Source organism: Lycium ferocissimum, chromosome 1 (assembly GCF_029784015.1).
Source record: "Lycium ferocissimum isolate CSIRO_LF1 chromosome 1, AGI_CSIRO_Lferr_CH_V1, whole genome shotgun sequence".
NCBI lineage: Eukaryota > Viridiplantae > Streptophyta > Magnoliopsida > Solanales > Solanaceae > Lycium > Lycium ferocissimum.
The window spans coordinates 71,610,439-71,631,888 of NC_081342.1; positions in this window are offsets into that span (position 1 = coordinate 71,610,439).

Sequence of the window (21,450 nt, forward strand, 5' to 3'; positions counted from 1 at the left end):
ACTCTACGTAAGTCCACCCAAAAAATAGTTTTAAAAAATATTTCTAAAGTATAGAAAAATAGTTTTTAAGAAAATAATTTAGGCATACTATTATAGTCCATATAGTATTCTACATATATAGTCCATTTTTTATTCTATCTTTTGCTAAGTTTTAGTCAATTTTTTTTTTAGTCTAAGTCTAAATAATCACAATTAGTCCCACAAGTTTTGAATATTGGTCCAAATCAGTCCATATGTCATAAGTCCACAGGTTTCATAAATGTTCAAATCAGTCCCAAATTTCATAAAAATCGGCAGTTTTGGTCCTTTTATTCACATCAGTCCCAAGTTTGCATCAATGCCCCAAAATTAGTCTCGACTTTTATAATAAATTCCTTTTGGCGACTTTAAAATATGACAATCTCATAAGGGTTCTAATTGACATAATAATTACGCAAATAATAATTTAAAGTACGTAATTAAGGGACATAGAGAATTTGGGCAGACCAAGCCCAAAAGGAAAATGTTTATGCAATTGGATTCGTCTTAATTCCAACATATGCTCCATTTCGCTCCAAGTTGGGTTGACTCAATCTAGATAGGTTAGTGGGCCCCAACGGGTTTTGGATGGACAACGAGGCAAAGGACATACACGACATTAGAATACACCCATAAACTAAACTAAACACAAGAATTTAAATTGAAGACAATCATTACGTATCCAGAAAAATAATTAATTACACCAATGTTGGGCCAAGCCCAGATATAAAAAATGAAGCTGATCAGAATTAATCAATAAAGGAAGCCCACAATAAATAAACTGTTCATGCCTGGATGGCCCAGAAATGGCCCAAGCCGAGCTATTCTCAGGATTAAACCAAGTGTGCAAGCCCAAATATACACAATATACTTATTATATACACATAGAGAGCAAAAACAAAGATTGTAATCTCAAATACTAGTAGTCAATACAAGTATAGATCCAAAAGGTCTCATTTTAAGACTACTATAATTCACATTTTTATCATTAATTTTAGCAAAGCTAGGGCTTTCAAAGATATGGCAGAGTCAAACAATTTCCAAGAACAACTAGGTGAACCATAATGGCCTAACCAAACTCCAGTCATGTCACAAAAGTTAATCCCATAATGACAACAAAGTCGAAGAAGATATCCAATTGCAAAGCAAGCAAGGTAATGTGTTGGAAGTCTCAGTTTACAAGTCATCAGTTAGATAGGGCAAGGCTTATGGGGGTCAAGTAGCATAGAGGCAACAACACCACAAATAAAGGACCAAGGAGGGAATTCAAAGTGACCAGGCAAGTAGCAGTAATGCAAAGGAAAGGATAGACGGGAAGGGAGTGCCAAACCAATACTTAAGACATAGTTAAGACAATGCAAGAGCCGTATACTAGTTCCAGTTTTAAGAAATCGGGAGTCAATGAGCCAAGTGAGTGGATTAAACTAGTTCAGAAAGGTATTCTTAAACTAATCAATAAGTTAAATTGATGTCAAGTTCATTTAGTCTTTGATTACCAAACAAGAAGTCACAGAAATAAGATTACAAATTCAGGGAACCAGTTTAGCTCAAAGCATGATCAAGATGTCAAATGATGTAATTTACAAGTTCAAAAATAGTCCCCGATTCTCAGTCTTACTAGTCAAAGTTCAATGCAAGTTATACAAATGGTTTAGCAATAGTAGGTCCTCTAAAGGTGCTAACAAAAGGTCTCAGATGTGATCTAATCCCAGTTTTTATTCTCAGGATGACACAGATGGACTAAGGACATAAATGTAGATCAAAAATGGTTAATGCAAGTTTCAAACAAAGGAAATTCAAGTTAGAGGTGATAAAGAAAAATCCCAAAAGTCCAAAGGGATGCAAATGGTGCATGATATGGCATAATTCAAACAAGCAGGGAAGGGAGAACAAAATGCACAAGTCACAGGGTTAATCAAAACAAATAGCCAAGGGAATGGTTCACATAAATACAGACCCTATTCTTAGTCACTTTTTTTTTTTTTTTAAAAAACATTTTTGGTTTGGCTTCAACTCTTCTGTACACTTAAACTCTAGGTGATGGAAATTCCCCAAAAATTGTGATCCTCAAGGCTCAAATCCAGAGGACACATGTCTCAAAAACAACTTATTATAGAGCCTTTTGACATGGACAAATGAAAGAAGAAAAAAAACCAATTCCACAAATAGCACACAACAGTTCCACAAGTACTAATTCAGACCTATTATACTTAGCTTTAAAAACAGGAAATTAAGCTTCCAAAACTCCTTACACTTCCAACCTTTTAATCAGCTTGACAAAATCAGCATTGACAACATATGTAAGGTTCAAAATGATTCTCAAACTCTCAGAAATCAACAATACAAACAACAAGTGACATAGACCTTCTAGAACTAACCTTCTCACTCAAGTTCTTATTTCAAAAAGCCATATACTCTACCAGCAGTTGCCATAATCTCCAACAAGTTCCAAAATCCACAAGCCAAATCCAAAATCAACTCAAACTTTTAATGGACACTCAACAGGACCAAGGAAGGACCAAAAAAAAAAAATATTCATACAAAGCAGAAACAATCTCATAAATCACCAGTCTTCATCTTCAAAAAATATCATAACCACACAGTTGTTCAAAAGAAAACAAGAATTCAAGTTTAAAACTCATAAGGCAACAAACCAAATACTTGGATTTTCAAAGCACATTTAAGGATCTCATAACCACATTTTCAAAGCATTTCAAAGAAAGATAGTTTCACTAAGCCAGTTCTAGGTTCAGTTTTAGCACCACATTAGATGTCACCAGCCTTACAAGTTTGAATCAAGTCTTTTAAAAGACAGCCTAGTCATAACCACTTCTTAGGAACTTAATATGGTCCAACAATGTGTAGGGAAATACATATATTCAAGTTCTAGAATCAAAACATAGGAAAGAAAGGGAGGTAGGACCTAAATCACTTCTTTGCTTAGTTCCATACTTCTCTTTTTAAGGTTAAACCTAGTCTTCCTTAGTTTCTACATAGTTTGACAAACAAAAGGATGTTTGGAGGTTACTTAATCAAAACAGGCTCACTGAGCATATCAATAATGCCTTGGACAAGTGGCTAGTATACACACAAGACCAAATAAGACTCAAGTCACACTGATGAATAAACTAGACAGGTTACAAACTCATCAAGTTCTCATTTTTAACAGATATTCCAATTTTGGAGGCTTTAATCCACACTTAACTATTTCAAGATTCACAAAGCAGGTAGATGAGATCATTTTCACTTTTAAAATACTTAGCAAAGTACAGGGATGGCAAAATGTATTCATAAGAGCAAAGCAGTCCTTGAGTTACTTAGTTTAAAAATAGGAGGATTAGAGGGACTTGGAAGTTTTCTTTTTACAAGAACATATTGAAAAGAATCAGACTTTAAAAGGAAAGGACTAGTTCAAAAATACAAATACAGCAAGCAATCAGAGATTTAAACTCCTTCTTCATTCCAATATATGTTAACAACACAACACAAGCACTACATTTCAGGATTTCAAGATCTTTTTAAACCTAAATTGATCCTAGAGGACCATATAGATCTAAACAGGTAACAGACTTCAAAAATCTTCAGAAAGATACCCAAAACAGACCACTTCAAAGGGAGAATAAAGCTTAAGTTCATTTTATAGAAACTAGCTCTTATTTTAAGATTATTTAGCCATTTTTAGAATCATTTCAAGACATCATGTGGGCTAGGTTTCAATTTTTAACAATGAACATGAGAAACATAAGTTTATTTTTCAAAGTTCTATACAGCTTTGGACAGTAAACATTAACTTTAACTACAAATCAGATCAATAGCCCACATTTTGCTCAAAACCCTTTAACAAATCAAAAGAATGAACCAAAAGTTGCCACAGTAACACTAGAAGTGCTCAAAACCACAGAATCATAACTAAATAATCATAAAAATGGAAGAAGGCAGCTCCGGCATCTTAAATTTAGTAACCAAGAACCAAAGTCAAAACCTACTTCATTTTTAACTTGTTTTAAACCTTAATACCTAACACTAATACTCAGAATCCTCCTAAAGTTCATTATGCTGTTATTATAACTCAATAACATGGTAAGCTCATTGAAACAGCAAATAAACAGTCTTTATACTATCAAGAACAAATCATTCAACAAACAAACAGCCTTCATATTATTATGAACAAATCATCAATGTATATGCCAACTATATACATAAAATAGTATCTGAAAAAAAAACAGCTTTCAAACAATCATTCACAAACAAACAACCTTCATATTATTATGAACAAATCATCAACATGCATATACCAACTATATTCATAAAACAGTATCTTAAAAACAACTTTCAAACAATCATTCACAAGTTAATACATAGGGTAAGCTAAAGATAGGAATAGAATGAACTAAAATGGAGTGTTACCTTTTAGTGGGGCAACCAAAAGATCAAAAGAAGATTGAATCAATGTTCTTCAACAACAGCACTCAAAACCCTTTTGCAAAATCTTTTCTTCTTGATTTTCAGAATATCCTTTAGTATTTTCGAGTAATATCTTCTATATCATAATAGTATATTGTAGTATCTCTATATATTTTTTGTAATGTATGTATATAAGTGAAGTTTTAGACAGATTGTAAAAAAACTCCCAAACCCTATCAGTCAAATGGTATGAGGTAAAAATCAGAAAAAAGGATCCCTCAAAATGTCACAACCCCTTTTTATTTATATCCTACAAAAAATCGATTTTAGGGATAGAAAAATGGAAGATTCCCCTTTCCCTAACAAAATTTCCCCCCCTAAATTCCCCACTTCATCACAAAAATCAAATTCAAACAAGTAATGACAAAATAAATACAGCACATTGTACTAAATCGTACTAGAATCCCTAAATTTTCGCAAATTGTACAACAACAAGGATCAAAATAGTACAAACCAGAACAAAAATCCAAAATAAATTGTACCAACGCGTACAAATCCAAACGTTGGAAGAAAAAGGACAACACTTGTCCTCAATGACGAGGATCCTTGAGGGATAACCACCCTAATCGTTATTTGGCGTTTGGTGTGATAGCACAAGATGGCTAAGGGTTCTATAACCCCGCCCATGGCATATCACACCGCCTAAATGACGCGGTTGTTCCTCCCCAAAGGTCGTCGGGGCAATACCTAAGGTGGTGGCGCAGTGGTGGTAGCAAGGGCAAACCCTAGCCGCCACAGTTCTCTCTCAAAGTGAGAGATGAAATTAGGGTAAAAAAATTAGGGCAAACCAAAGTAGTGTAATGACGCGTGAAAAGAAGAGGGGGGAGTAAGTATATTATTTACTTCCCCCCTTTTAAAAATATAATACATATTTTTTAAAACATAGTATATAGTTTAAATTAATTAGCTTAAAATGCCCTCCGTAAAATAATATTTTGACAAGATAAAAATTATAATACGTCGTTTTAAAATACGAGCTTCAAAATGAGCCCAATATTGATATACTTTTGAGCAATATTTAAAAAATGAAAACAAATGCGGTAAAAATGAGCGGTAATTCATACGTCGTCTTTAATTAATAATTTTCCCGAGTTAAACGGAGCGGAATATGTACTTTCTTTTAGAATTATATTTACGAAAATAAATAACTCGTAATTTTCTTGCAATTGTCAATTTTTATAGAATAATTAATTAAATGCCAATTTTTGCCATTTTCTCGGGATTTTGAAATTTTAAAATTTTGAAGGTGCAACCTTGCTCCGTCTTTGACTCGAGAATTTTGAGAATTAAAATACGCATCTTATGAGGTGAAAATTAGGTGTCAACACATATCATCAACCCTAATCAGTGTAGTTTCATACCAGGAAGAAGAGTGGTAGATAATGTTATTATTGTCCAAGAGGCAGTACACTCCTTTAACAAAACTACTAGCTAAGGTGGAAAAATGATCTTAAAAATAAACCTTGAAAAAGCTTTCGATAGGCTAGAATGGACTTTCATCAGAAATGCCTATGTGATCTTAACTTCCCAAACCCACTAATTACCCTAATAATGAACTGTATCACTACTACTTCCACCTCTATCTTTGTCAATGGCCAGCCTATAGAGTTCTTCCAACCTACTCAAGGCATTAGGCAAGGAGACCCCCTCTCCCCCTACCTATTCATAATCTGCATGCAAGCTCTCACTAGATGCATTGACCACCAGGTTGATATCCTAAACTGGAACCCCATCAAAATAAGTCAATCAGGCACCCCAATCTCCCACTTACTCTTTGCAGATGACCTCTTCCTATTCACAAAAGCTGACAACAAAAATGCGTACACCATTATCAACACCTTCAACCACATTACCTCTCATTCTGGTCAACGAATCAACTTCCACAAATCAAAAGTCCTTTTTTCCAATAACGTTAGCCAGAGGACTGCTGACAACCTCGCCACAATTCTAACTATTAAAAAAAACCAATAATATTGGAAAATACCTTGGGTTTAAGATTACCACTAACTGCCCTAAAAAAACTGATTACTAATACATCTTAGATAGAATGAACGCCAAATTGAAAGGCTGGAAAGCTAAACAGTTAAGTTTAGCTGGCAGGGCCACCCTTGCGAAATCTGTCCTTTCTACCATCCTCGTCCACTCTATGCAACTAAACATTCTCCCTGCTAACACAAGAAAAGCCATTGACAAAATTCAACAAAATTTTCTTTGGGGCTCCACTCCAGACAAAAAGAAAATGCATCGTATCAATTGGGACACTGTCACAACCCCTAAGGAGAATGGAGGACTGGGATTACATAAAGCTACAGGAAAAAACCACTCCCTTATTTTAGCCACGCTGTGGAGATTAAAGAAAAATCCCCAAACTCTTTGGGCAAAAACCCTGCTAAGTAAATATCACGACAACAGGCACAACACCACCTATACTCATACTACCGCTGATTCCTACATCTGGAAAAACTTTACAAAAATGAATACGCTCTTTAATAAGGGTATCTCCTGGAATGTTGGTAATGGAACAAAAATTAGTGTTTGAAATGATAACTGGTTCTTGCCATCAACAAATCTTAGAAACCTAATCCAAGGTCCGTTAAAAAGAAAAGATGACTCTAGTACACTTAATCTACTAATCCAAGACAATAATATTAACCTCGATACTCCTGGCTACGACTTACCCACCACCATTTCCAATGTTATCAAGAATAATTACATCCCCTTGAATGACACCCTCGACACCTTCTTCTGGAACCAAACTGGAAATGGTGTTTTCACGACTAAGAGTGCTTACACACTCAACTACCACCTAAAACAACCACCTCCACCCGATCCCTTTTACACTTGGATTTGGAAAATCCAGTGCCAAAATAAATATAGATGTTTTCTTTGACTTATAGCCCACCAACGCCTACCTACAGCAGAACTTCTCCATAAAAGATCAATCTTACAAGTCCCTACTTGTTTCTACTACGCCGGAGTGACAGAAACCATCCACCATATACTCTTCCAATGTACAAAATCAAGACCAATTTGGGATGCCCTTGGCATTCAAACACCACCTGAGGACCACTATCAAAAAAGGATTAGAGATTCCTGCTGCAGTGACGACACTACTAACAGTCTAAACAACCACACAATACCCATGACATCCCTCATCCCCATCACCCTTTGGAAGCTTTGGATAAATAGGAACAACAATATATTCAACCATACATCACTCAACATCAAAACCAATAAAACGCTTAACATGGCCGTAGAATACCACTACCTGGCTGAAAACCACAACCACAACACACCATAAAAAACTATTATAAATATCAAGTAGCACCCTCCTGAAGCCAACCACTATAAACTTAACATAGATGGTTCTTCCAAACAAAACAACACCATCAGAGGTGTTGGTGGAGTCATACGCAACTCAAATGGACAATCGAAGGAGGGTTTTGCAAGTTGCATTATCGCACACTCCCCTCTTCATGCAGAGATTGTGTCCCTATCCAAGGGACTTGAATTGGCATTCACAAAAAATTTGTTCCCCCCGGCAGTGGAGATAGACTCTCGGGTATTGACACACTTATTAAATGAAACTGATAATCACACTTACTTTAATATTTTAAATGATTGCAGATTCCTCTTAAAAGCGATGGGACAAGCACAAGTCAGACAAATATATCATGAAGCAAACGCTGTTGCACATAACCTAGCTCTATATGGAAGAAACATGTGCTCAAACATGATAGCTAGGGATGAAGAACATGTTTTTTTGGAATTCTACTCCTCCTTTTCCCCAAAAAAGTAAGTGTGATTATCAATTTTTTAGAATTCTTCACCTAGAGAGATCTGGGCTTTTTATCTCATCAAGCCGTGATGATTAAATCTCATCCGTCGATTAGGAAACAAATACAGCTGTCTCAAAATACATTCGAGAGAGTTCTAATTTTGTACACGTATATGACTTAGGTGCGGATATTATTTTGTATTCATCATTAATTAGTTATTAGATGACCAATAGGAAATGGGACAGCTGTAGAGTAGTAACAAATCGTTTATTCTTTTGCCTTGTATAAATATTTGTACAGTCTGATTAAGAAATACACAGAAGAAAATTCTTCATCCTTTACTTCATTTGCAATATGGTAAGCAAAGGAAACTCGATCCATTTCTTTTCTTCAAAACCTCTATTTCTTCTAATCTCAATCAACAATGGCTACTACTGATGAGTCCACACTTGAAAATACTAACACCACTGTTCAAACCTCTCAAAACAGTGAAGCTTCTCACCCTTTTTACCTTCACTCCTCTGATTCACCAGGGATGATTCTTGTCAACTCAATCTTTGATGGAAAGAGTCATGGAGGCTGGCGCAGAGCAGTCGTCATAGCACTTTCTGCAAAGAACAAGCTCAGTTTCATTGATGGCAGTCTTTCTGAACCTGCTGCTACTTGTTCCACCTACAAAGCGTGGAATAGATGCAATGATATGGTTATTTCATGGTTATTCAACTCACTTTCAAAGAAAATAGCATAAAGTGTACTTTATTTAAAGATTTCTAAGGATATTTGGAAAGAATTTGAGGATAGATTTGGCCAATGCAATGGTGCCAAACTCTTCCAATTACATAAGAAACTAATGTCACGCCCCGAACCATGGCCTGGGCGTAATACGAGCCTCGGTGCCTGATTGCATGTGACCTAGTGAACCAACTGGCTGGATGGATCAACATGTGGTATAACTAATAGCAGAATATAAATGAACAACATTCTGATCTACTAAATAGTGTAATTGAAATACTATAAATGCGAAAAGTACTGAAAAGTCTAAGAGTATAAGTGAATAGGTGACAAGGCTAACATATCAAAGCCCGCTAACATATGACTGACTGGACTGTAGTCTACGAAGCCTCTAAAGAATACTGAAGCACTGACTGTTTACCGAGATAAGGCCCCGACATACCTGACTAACTGAAATACTATAGGACTGAAAAGAATGATAATGCCCCAAAAGACTGGGGCTCACCGATAGCTAATACGAGATGTCCGAGTAAGCAGAGTCGTCAACCTATAAATTGTTACCTGCATCATGAGATGCAGACCCCGGACAAAGGGACGTCAGTACATTTGAATTGCACTGCAACTAAAAGAAATAAATAGTTGTGGGGTGCTCAGGGAAAGGGCAACCCAAAACAATAATGTATAGAGTTACTGAAATTGAAACTAAACATGATGATAGCTGGACTGAGATAGAGAAGTAAAGTCAAGAATACTTCCTGTTTTGAATAGTGAATCACCTATTTAGCTGAAATAATAATTTGTGGCCTCAGGCCCAAAATAAGTGCACAAGTGTGTGGCCTCTAGCCCAAGTATACGTATACATAAACTGTGGCCTTAGGCCCAAATATAGGTGTTGAACATTAAGCAATTCACATTAAGGAACTGAGAGACATATTGATAAGCATAATACTGGAATGCTGAACATAACTGAACTGAGACATGTATAGATATTAATTATGGAGTTTAAGGCAATAATTGATGATAATATACTGAGTTTTCATGGTTGAGACTCATGGAATATCAAACACGAGTCTAGCTTGATTACGCACTGAGTTCATGACATTCGGAGTGATGATCATGAACAAATTCTGAAGCTATGTCATCTAGAGAATAGAAGTTCTACAACTATTCATGGAACTAAGGCATAACTACGTTATGAGGCAATTCGTAATAGTAAAAAAAAGAACGAGGCGTAGGAAGAATCATAAGCATTCCCAACATAGAGAGCTAGCCTCACATACCCTAACTCCGACCTTTTAAGTGTATCTCAACGTTCGTCACCTCTTTCAGTAAAAATCTATGGCAATTTACATCAAGAGGAACCAATATTAGCACTAATACTCAAGTTCTAGTCACTTAGGCATTTTATCAAACACCTTATGCGCATAAAGCTTCATAGCCCTTATTAATGGTGTTTCTACACCCAATTCCCTCCCTCTTGTTTCTAGTGATTCTACAATCTCAAATAGACATAATCAACATCATTCATCATCACTCATATGGTTATTATGACCCTAAGTCAACAATCCATCCCAAACAATAGTTCATACGATTCCCTTTATCAAAGCCCATTAACTTATCTCAAGAATTCCACGGTTTATAATCATAACTCTAATGCTATAATAAATTTAGGGATAAAGATGATACCTTTTAGATGTTCAACTCTTTGAACTCGAATTTCTATGGTTCCACGCCCCAAAGATAACGTCTCAGCAAGGTTCTATGGATTAGAAGAGTTTAATCACATTAAAAGGGCATTAAGGAATTGAATTTATGCTAGAATCGTTGGAAAAACTTACTTTGGAGGGTTTTGAGGCTTGGGACTTATTCTCTATAGCCTTGGAACATTTTTTTTGTGATTAGGGGGTGTTAGGGAATAATTCCCTAAGCTTAAATATAAGTTAAAACGCAAAAACCCGACTTTTGACTCGAAATTATAGCCCACGCGCGATGGGCTTTTGACGCACGCCCATCGCCTAAAAAGAATACCACCCCGGTCAGAGAAGCTATCCCCGTGTGATGCTTGCACTGCGATGGTCGTGCTCTGCCAGCATATTTGTGTTGCTCTTATCTCCTTGACCCGATTTCTGTTTGGCCTAATCTTTACATGGATGGAAAGGTATTTCTACGTACTACAACTTTCATTAAGGCCCATTTCCCAAATTCTCAAATCAAGGGGTTACAGTTACCCGAAGTAGGCCTGTCAACCATTTTCGTAAACTTCCAAACCTTCAGGTTTTCTACTAAAACTCTAACGATACACATCTAACCTTAGTTATAAGTTATGGGGTGTAACAACTAAGTGATTTGATTCACGGAAATTTAGATGTGGCTGGATATTATACTAAGGTGAAGAGAATTTGGGATAAGTTGGACAGTTTGAACACTTGTGTTCATTGTACTTATGACTGTTCTTGTGGAGGAAAGGACAGGACTCACAAATCTCATCAGGATGGCAGACTCATTCAGTTCTTGATGGGGCTGAATGATACTTATGCCAATGTTAGAGGCAACATCTTGATGATCTCACCCTTGCCAAGTATTAATCAGGCATACTCTTTGTTGATTCATGATGAAAAACAAAGAGAAATTCATACCTCTCAACACCCCCATTGAATCAGCTTTGATGGCCACCAAGGCAGCAATATGGAGTGCAGAAATTGTGCAGAAATTTACTAACTCATACAGGAGGGTTTAATTTGAAGCAAACAAGAGCAACATGTTCTGCGCTTTCTGTAAGAAATCTAGACATTTGGCAGAAAAATGCTACAGGTTAATTGGATTTCCACCAAATTTTAAGTTTACTAAAGGAAAGAAGTTTCAAATTGGGGTTCAGGGAAATGCAGCTATCACATGTGGAGATGCAGAAAATCAGTCATTCACACAAGAGCAATATCAAAACATGTGTCACGTATATCAACAATTTCAGCAGTCCAAAGTAGGAAATCAAGGTGAATCAATTTCTGAGGTCAATATCTCTGCCGACAGTGCTGGTATAGCTAAAACTCTTTCTCACTCTTTTTCCTCTTCTAAAACTATCATATGGATCTTGGATTCAATGACATATGAGCATATGACCCATGATCCAAACCTTTTATTCAATCTTCATACTTTTCTTAATCTTGTTTATGTTAATATACCTAACTCTCAAAGGATCAAAGTCACTCAGGCAGGTAGTGTCAAAATTCTGCCTAATTTCACTTTCATAAATGTTCTTTTTGTTCCTAGTTTTAGGTGTAACCTTCTTTCAGTTCATAAGATCTGTACTAGAGTTGATTGTTTCCTACTCTTTACTTCTTTTGGTGCTGTTTTGCAGGCCCCTTCAATGAAGAGGTCAATGCTACTTGGGGAGGCTAAGAAGGAGTATCTTCTTCACACTACCAAGTCCAGCTCATGTTCCAGTACTACTAGTTCATTAGGGATCAATAGTTTTTCCAATTCAGTTTTTACTCCTTGTAATCAAAGCAGACTGTTATCTAGTTTAGTCTCTTGTTCTGCTAGTCTTTCCAATGATGTAAGCCTTTGGCACAATCGTTTAGGGCGTTTGCCTTTTAGTAATATGAAAAACGTCTCTTCTATTTCATATTCTTCTGCAAATCACTCTTTGGATTCCTGTGAAATATGTGCTAAGGCTAGACAAGTTAAATTACCCTTTCAACAAAGTTCTATTACCACCACTAATGTGTTTGATTTAATTCACACAGACACTTGAGGTCCATACAAAGTACCAACTCATGAGTGATATAAATATTTTCTTACCATTGTTGATGATTTTAGTAGAGGTACATGGACTTTTTTCTTTCCACTAAATCAAATTCCTTCACTATTCTTAAGCAGTTTTTAGCAATGACAGAGAGACAATTTGGAAAATAGGTTAAAATTATAAGATATGACAATGCTATGGAACTTGGGGGCAGTTTGGAAATTTCAGAATTTTTTTCTTCTAAGGGTATCATCCATCAAACTACTTGTGTTTGCACCCCTCAACAAAATGGAGTTGTTGAAAGGAAACTCAAATACTTACTAGAGACTCTAAGAGCTCTTTTATTTCAATCAAAGTTGCCAGTGAGTTTTTGGGGTGGTATGCTCACTGCAACATTTCTTATCAATAGGTTTTCTTCTAGAGTACTCAAGTTTAAAACTCCTTATGAAATTTTGTTTGGTAAACCTCCTTCTACCAGTTACCTAAAAGTTTATTGCCTTGTCTATGCTTGCACTATATCTCAATTAAGGTCTAAATTTGATCCTAGGTCCATTTCTAGTGTTTTCTTGGAATATCCTTTCAATAAAAAGGGATATAGGCTTCTCAATCTCAACACTTTGAAGGTTTTTGTTTCCAGAAATGTTAAATTCCATGAATCAGTTTTTCCTTTCTCCCCTAATTCAAATCATCAACTTCTTTTTCCTATCCCAGTTTCTAATTCTCACTCTTTCCCAGATACTGATCCTTTTGAACTTCCTATACTTGATACTTCTCCACCATATCCAGTCCCTTCCGTTCACACTGTTTCTAATGAAGATTCTCCTATATATCCCATCTCCTCCACCTATTTCACCTCACCTTGCTCCTTCACCTACACCTCCTCCCTCACCTCAACCAGCTCCTCCTACTAGGACATCTAGTAGACTTAGAACTCAACCCTCTTATCTAAATGACTATATTTGTAACTCTGTTGTCTTAACCACCAAACTCAATGACTCTTGTTTTTCTGCACCTATTGATCCTATTGTACTCCTTTTTTCTGCTTTGTCTTCTACAAATCAGTCCCTGCTTAATTCTTCATCTTATATTTCTGAGGCTACTTCTTATTATCAAGCTATGTTACACCCTGGTTGGCAAGAGGCTATGGCCAAGGAATTTGAGGCACTTGAGGCTAACAAAACTTGGGAAGTTGCTATTTTGTCTACTGGAAAGAAAGCTCTCCCATGCAAATGGGTATATAAAGTCAAGTACAAATCAGATGGATCATTGGAAAGATTCAAGGCTCGTTTAGTTAGCAGGGGTGATACACAAAGAGAAGGGATTGATTTTACATAAACTTTTTCTCCGGTGGTAAAGATGACAACTATTAGGTGTTTACTTGCTATTGCAGTAAAAAAAAAAAAAAATTAGAATTTATGCCAGTTGGATGTTAATAATGCCTTCCTGCATGGTGATTTACAGGAAGAGGTTTATATGAGGTTTCCAGCAGGCTTATCACCTCCCTCACCTCATCATGTTTGTCTTTTAAAAAATCCCTTTATGGATTGCGGCATGCCTACGGCAGTGGTATGCCATTCTCAATGGAACCCTTACTTTCAAAGGTTATAGTTCTTCTTTGAATGATTATTCATTGTTTTTTCAGACAGATTGAAGGCAAGACTACTATTGCTGCTGTTTATGTTGACGATATGTTAATTACTGGGGATGATATTAATGAACAATCCAAAGTAAAATCATTTCTTCACTCAGAATTTCAAATAAAAGATCTTGGTCAAGCTAATTATTTTCCTAGGCATGGAATTGCTAAGGGAATCACACCTTCTATACTAGTATTATATTACTACTATTATCATTCAGGGGAATTTGGTTTAATAGGGCATGGTTCATAAGGGTTCAGCACTTCAGCTGGGAAGGACGTTAGAAATATTTGGAATATTTTAAGGCCTTTCGTATAAATAATAGGGAAAATTAGAATCAAGTACAATTCGGTCATTTAATTTACAAAATATATACACAGTGTATAGATAGTGTATAGTATATATTTAATATACATACTATACATACCTATACATATAATGCATCTACCTATACATATTTATACACTCTCTATACCGCCAAAGTATATAGATAGTGTGTGCTTTGGCCATATTTATGTAAGTTTCCAAACAAAATACTTCGTCCGGCTCAAAATACCTGAGACAAAGGAGTACTACATACTAGTGATAGATCCAACAATCTTTGAGAGATATGCTTAAAGGTGCAAAGATATCCTAGTTGGGGATTGGCATACCATGAAATTTTTTATGATGGGTGAGGCATAAATATTAGGCGGCAGACAAAACTTGTGTGAGATTCCTCCCATAATTTGCCAAGTGAAACTTTGGGTCCCACTTTCAGAAAAAGTGACCAAAGTCCTTATTTCTCTCTCTATTTCTTTCATTTTCCATTCGGTCCAGCTGCTTTCCTTTCCTTTTTTTTTTTTTTTTTTTTTTTTGACTTCAGCAGATGCTTTACTTATTTACTCAAACAAACTTTTTCTTCCTGCCTTAATATTTCTATTCACCGAAAGTCCTTATAATTTATGGCCTAACCTTCTATTTCTAACATTCTTACACTATAAAATTAATTCGTTTTCTTAGTAATTTCATCCTTTTTCAAAGACACTTAAATTCATCAAATACTCTCCAAAAGAAACAAAGGAAAGAGCACACCGGGATCCTGACAACTAATTAAGTAAGTTTTGGCACCGTTTTTATGAAATCCTGAAATGAAAAGAAGTCATAAACGCCTACATAAAAAAACATACACCTTTCACCTCAATTTATGTGATATATTTTGTTTTTCAAAATTTAAATTATGTGAACTTTGAATAACATTTTAAAATGTATTTTTTCATCATATTAAGATGAAAAAAAATTGCAACTTAGGGAGTAGTATTTTTTGTAAAGCTTTTGAATATTTAAATTTTAATCTTAAAATACTGAGTTGATCTAATCTAATTTAGTTTCGGAAATTAATTAAATCAACTTTCTATACATTAAGCTTGGCATTAAATTGAGACGGATAAGTGAAAGATGCTCCATCTAGATAGGTTTCGGCCATGGATTTATTCTATTCACCATATTTTTTAAAATTTTCTTGCATATATTTTTCTTCTCCGTTTGATGTTTGATAGTCAGAGGTGCATATAAGATTTAAGTTTTATGCGTTCACTTTTAAGGTTTTTAGAATTGAACTCATTATATATTTAAAATTATGGTTTTTTTTTACTATTTGTTGTAATCTTTTAGTTGATTCTTACATATAAATTTATACTTTGAAAACTTGCAGTTAAAAGAACTCAACATTAGAAGGCTAAATGATCATGTACAATCACACTTTTCATGAACTGTTAGCATAATGACTCCTACTTTTTTACTTTTATTTATGGATGTTTATCAGATATAACTTATACTTAAGAGTAATTCAATATTTTTATTCTTGTCATTATCCTTCTTCCTTTTAGATGACTTTCATTAATTAACTGCGAAAATACAATTTTCAGAAAATTAATACTTCTTTCAATGTCTTAGTGTGTTTTTAAATTTGTGCAATTAAATGAGCCGTGTTAACAAACTAAAAAACATAAAAAGTTAATGTTTTGTTAAGCTTTAGGCAAATGGAGATGAGTAATCAAGGATTCTTGGTGTAAATTATGGGTGGGGCATTGTTAGGGTGATAGGAAGAAGGGGGTGGGTAAAGTGAGAAGGAGAATTAATATGGAGTGGGACCCAAAATGTACACTTGTTAATTAATGAAAGGCTAAACCTATCGGTTAACACGCAGCGATCGTCCACTTCTTCACTTCGAGCACTAAAAGTGTACTTGTTCCATTAGACAACCGGTGGGTCATTCTGTTCCACTTGAACAACACCTTTTTGCACCGTTATCGGAACAAAACCGACACCGATCGTCTCTCGCTGGATTAAGTGGCCAATTAAATTGTGTCATTTCATTTAAATTGTGCCAACTCAATTAAATCAGTGCCAACTCATTTTAATTGTAAATTCACTAATTTGTAAATTCGTGGAGTTTTAGACCATTAAAAATTGGGGCTTTTGGTGGTTGGATGTACGACGAGGTGGCCTTGCTTTGGTGTTGATTTTCTTTCCGATAACGGTGCAAAAAAAAGTGTGTCTAAATGGAATAGGAATAACCTACACCGGTGTCTAAATGGAACAGGGTCGCTGAGCGTCTTCAGTGAAAAAGTGACGACGCGGGTCTGTAATGATAGGTTTTTAATGAAACCCTCACACAACTATGACATGACATGACATGTCTCACCCACCATAAAAAAATTCGGCAGACCATATTCCTTACAAAATTATACTTCAAATAATTCATCTAAAGTATTTATACTTGATAGACAATTAATCTTACAAATCAGCAAATAAATTGAAGGTGGAAATGCTCTTTTACCTAACGACAGTTAAGTGTTAAAAAGCGTATATACAATATATATGTCATATATATTGATTTGGTGTAAATTAGGGGTGTCAAATAGACGCGTTGGGTTGAATTTGGGCGGGTCAAAATGTGTTCAGTTAATAGAATGGACAGGTCAATCAAAAGTTACTTAGGCTGAAAAGCGCTAAAAAGAGGGTCATAATCTAACCGGCTCAATCCTTACTAAGTTTTAGTTCTTTGTTTATTCTTTTAGAATTTTGTAAAAACTTAATAATTTTTCTTTATTATGGCTATATATAACATACCAAACAAAAAAAAAAGTCTTTTTGAAAGTACTTTGACAAGGTTTCTAGGTCAATTTGGGTTACATATCAGCCAATTTTTAGATTGACTAAAATGAGTTGGGCTAAAATGGATTGAGCTAATAAATGAGCAGGTCAAACTTGAGAGGGTTGGCAGGATCATATTTTCATGGGCTAATTTTATCACCTCTAGTGTAAACACCCGATGGGGGTAAGCTTTGACATTAAAAAAGGGATAATTTTAGATACCTCCCTCCAGGTTTGACTTCGTTTCACTGACTTCCCTTGTGGTTTATGATATTACGCTTACCTCCTTATTTTGATTTGTTGTAACAATTCTATTAACAAATTTATTATTATTATAAAAACATATGATGCGACTAATTTGCCTTCTCTAATATACTTTTTGTTAAATCAATTTTGTAAACAAACTTTTAAATTCCCTCAGAATAATATGTTTTTTCATCTTCCATTAAAATTTATAGATTCACACATTCACCATTCTGTTTTTAAAAGCAATCCCGTTTGGTTAATTAAAAGCTAGATTTTTCTCTTTATGCTTTGTGATCAAAAGCTGCATCAACATACATTTCTGCAGTGTTTTCAATGGAAAAGTCAAACGAGAATTCTCTTAAATTAACATTATTTTATCTTTTGCTGAAATGATGGAATTTTATAACACAAAAATTCTTGTAGTATTAACATTGATAATAAAAAATTGAAAAGAAAAACTAATAGTTGTATACAAAGTTTGAATCACCAAAGGATGTGGTGTAGGGAATGGAAATGCTCCTGCCTTAACCAAAGTTTTCGGGTTCGAATCCTGGGTGTGAAAAAATTTCTTGGTAGGGAGTCCTTTCACCGAATGGATCTTACGGGGCGCGAATCCGAATTAGTTGGACTCCAATGCATGCGGATACTGAACATTGAATGGAAAAAAAAAAATGTACAAAGTTTGACTTTGCTCTATTCATAGGGTAAAGGGTAAGTAATCCCATTAATCTTGAAAAGTTTCATCACGTGCTGGTGTTTGTCTTAATCTAAAATCTATGAAATTCTACTAGCATAAAATTATTCAATGTTCTAATTTCTTTGTCAGATTCACAAGTTCTCTTCAAAAAATTCGAAACCAAGAAAAAATGAAACAACCAATCAATCAAGCAAATACTATGATTAGCAGTGGATAGCATCACATCATCGTTTTGTGTAAAATCATCAGTAGCCATGTAAGGTGTTTTTATGAATTTTTTCAGAGTAACATAATTGGGGATAGATGGGAATGAATCTTTTAAAAGAATGTTCATAAAATAAATTAAACAAAAAGTACATTAGAGGGGGAAAATCGGTCACATCATATTTTTTTATATTAATAATAAATATGTTAATAGAATTGTTACATATAAATCAAAATAAGGGAGGTAAGCGTAATATCGTAAATCACAGGGGAGGTCAGTGAAATGAAGTCAAACCTGGAGGGAGGTCGCTGAAATTATCCCTTAAAAGAATTACTCCCCACATTTCAATTTAAGTGTCTTACTTTTCTTTTGGTCTGCTTAAAAAGGAACTTTTTTATCTGTATTTGGTAACTCTTTAGTTTTAATATTTTACACAGCTTATTTAAGACTAAAAGATTCAAAGGACATTTTGATACGATATAAATATTTTTAATTTTAGATCACACAATTCAAAAATCTGTTTTATTTTCTTAAACTTCGTGTCCTAGTCAGACTAAGACACCAAATTAAAACAGAGGAAAAGTTCAACCGTATTTAAAGTGGGTAAATATTTACTAAAACTCGAAGTGATACCAAGCAATAAATGCATGACACGTATTTATACACAGACTGAAAGTATATAACATAATTAATTGATATATACTCTTACGTAATTAAATTAATTAATCGTAATAACATTAATATGATTTGGCGATAAAATAGTGAATGTGACTAAATATTAATTTTTTTTTTAACTTATATAGAAGCATGAGTGAAAATTGGGATCGTCGTCAGTCCTAAGGGCAATTATGACATTTTAACCAAACTCAGAAGCTTCTCCCTTTCTTCACATGCCCCTACTTATAAAAAAAAAAAATCCAATCTCTACCAGCAAATCAAGAAGCTATATATCAAAAATATAGTGTAATTGCCTTCTTCACACGCCCCTTTTTTTGCTTCTCATCTTCTTATATACACATATATAGGTGCATGATTTTGTATCTTTGATGAAATACAAAATCTGATCTTTCGGGTAAGCACTTAACTCTTTTTGGGTATTGATACACCCATGATGTTTGATGGTATGCCTGAAACAATAATAATTACTTTTCCCTTTGTCCTTCATCAATTTACAGTGAAAGAATAGTATTGTTAAGTATAGGGAAACATCCATTTACAGTTTAATATTCAATTATACCTTCCTCAACTTCATCAGATAAAAAAATTTGGTTTTCCAACTTTGTAGATATGTCAATAATCTGGTAGTGAATCTTATATACTTTACTCTGGATGCATTATGAACTAAAAGCTTGATTTAGAAGATATTATCCACTTGGTGAAACTTATAAATTCACAAAGATAACTGAAAGGCCCAATTTATGTGAGATCGACTCACCAAGCTTTAATATTTTTTGGTGGGGATGAGACATTTGGTGGACCAGTGGTGATTGGTGTGAATAGAGTTTATTGCTTAGCAGGAAGTAGATAAAGAATCACAGGTATATAAGTTTTCTTCTACAACTACCAGTGTGTTACTCATTGCACGCTCTATTTTATTTCACGGGCCATCTTTTATTTTGGAGTTACTATTCTAAATTAATATGTGCCTCATTTCCGAGCTTGTACCATATATCCATCTAGAGGAAACTGAAATCCTGTGAAAGGAATAGGGATGGCAATTAGGGTAGGGCAGGGCGGGGCAGGGCAGGGCAGGGCAAAGTCATAATAGGACAGGGCAGGGAAACATATAAACGCGGCGGGGCGGGGTAGGGTAGGGAGCGGAAAATTTAATTTTTGAAAATTTTTAATAGGGCGGGCGGGCGGGGGGGGCAAGAAATGGGTTATAAGTGGGTTGGGTAAAAATGACTATTTTATGCTTGTTCATGGTTTGAATCCACATTTTGAAGCGTCGTTTCTTTCTTTTAAGTATAAGCATGATTATTGAAAGTTTGTAAGATTTCTCATTTTTGTTATTAAATTCTTATTTGTTAAAATGTGACTTCTAGCATAAATTAAAATCAATATTTTTTTATTATAAAACTAAACTTATGAAGTAAACCCAGTAATTGAACCATTCTATTTGTTTAAGCTTGTACAAAACCTTTCCTATTTATCGCAAAAGTGATCGCCTAATTAACTGATCTTACGATTAACAATATTCATTTAGAAGAAATCACTAAAAAAACATCTACAAAAAGGTGAAATACTACTACTTGCCATGCTTATACTTACATCACAAGTTTGTCTTTAGTAATTAAGACAAATCATTTTTTTTAACTCGGACATTCCTTCAAGCTTATTTAATTATACTAAAGATGGTTTTGTGTATTCTCATGCTAAACATAGTAAAATATGTAAATTCTAATTCTATTTTGAAATTTGAACGATAAAAAAAAAAAAAATCCAATTTTAGGAACTGATCATTCATCTAATCATTTTTAAGAAAATATGTCATGCTTCGAAGTGAAAAATAAAGAAGAAAAATGAAAGATAATATAAACGGGGCGGGGCGGGGTGGGGCTTAGCGGGGCGGGCGGGGCGGGGGCAATTTACTGAAAAAAAAAAGCTAAACGGGGCGGGCGGGTCGAAATCTTGGCTAGGGTCAGGCTTGCCCCGCCCTAACTCTTTAACCCGCTTCTATTGCCATCCCTAGAAAGGAAGCTACTAGGCATAAGATTGAAATGGTTTGTTTTTGTGCAAGATACCTATGTTATGCTCAATTCACTTGAAATGCCCAAAGGTTTTGGTACATC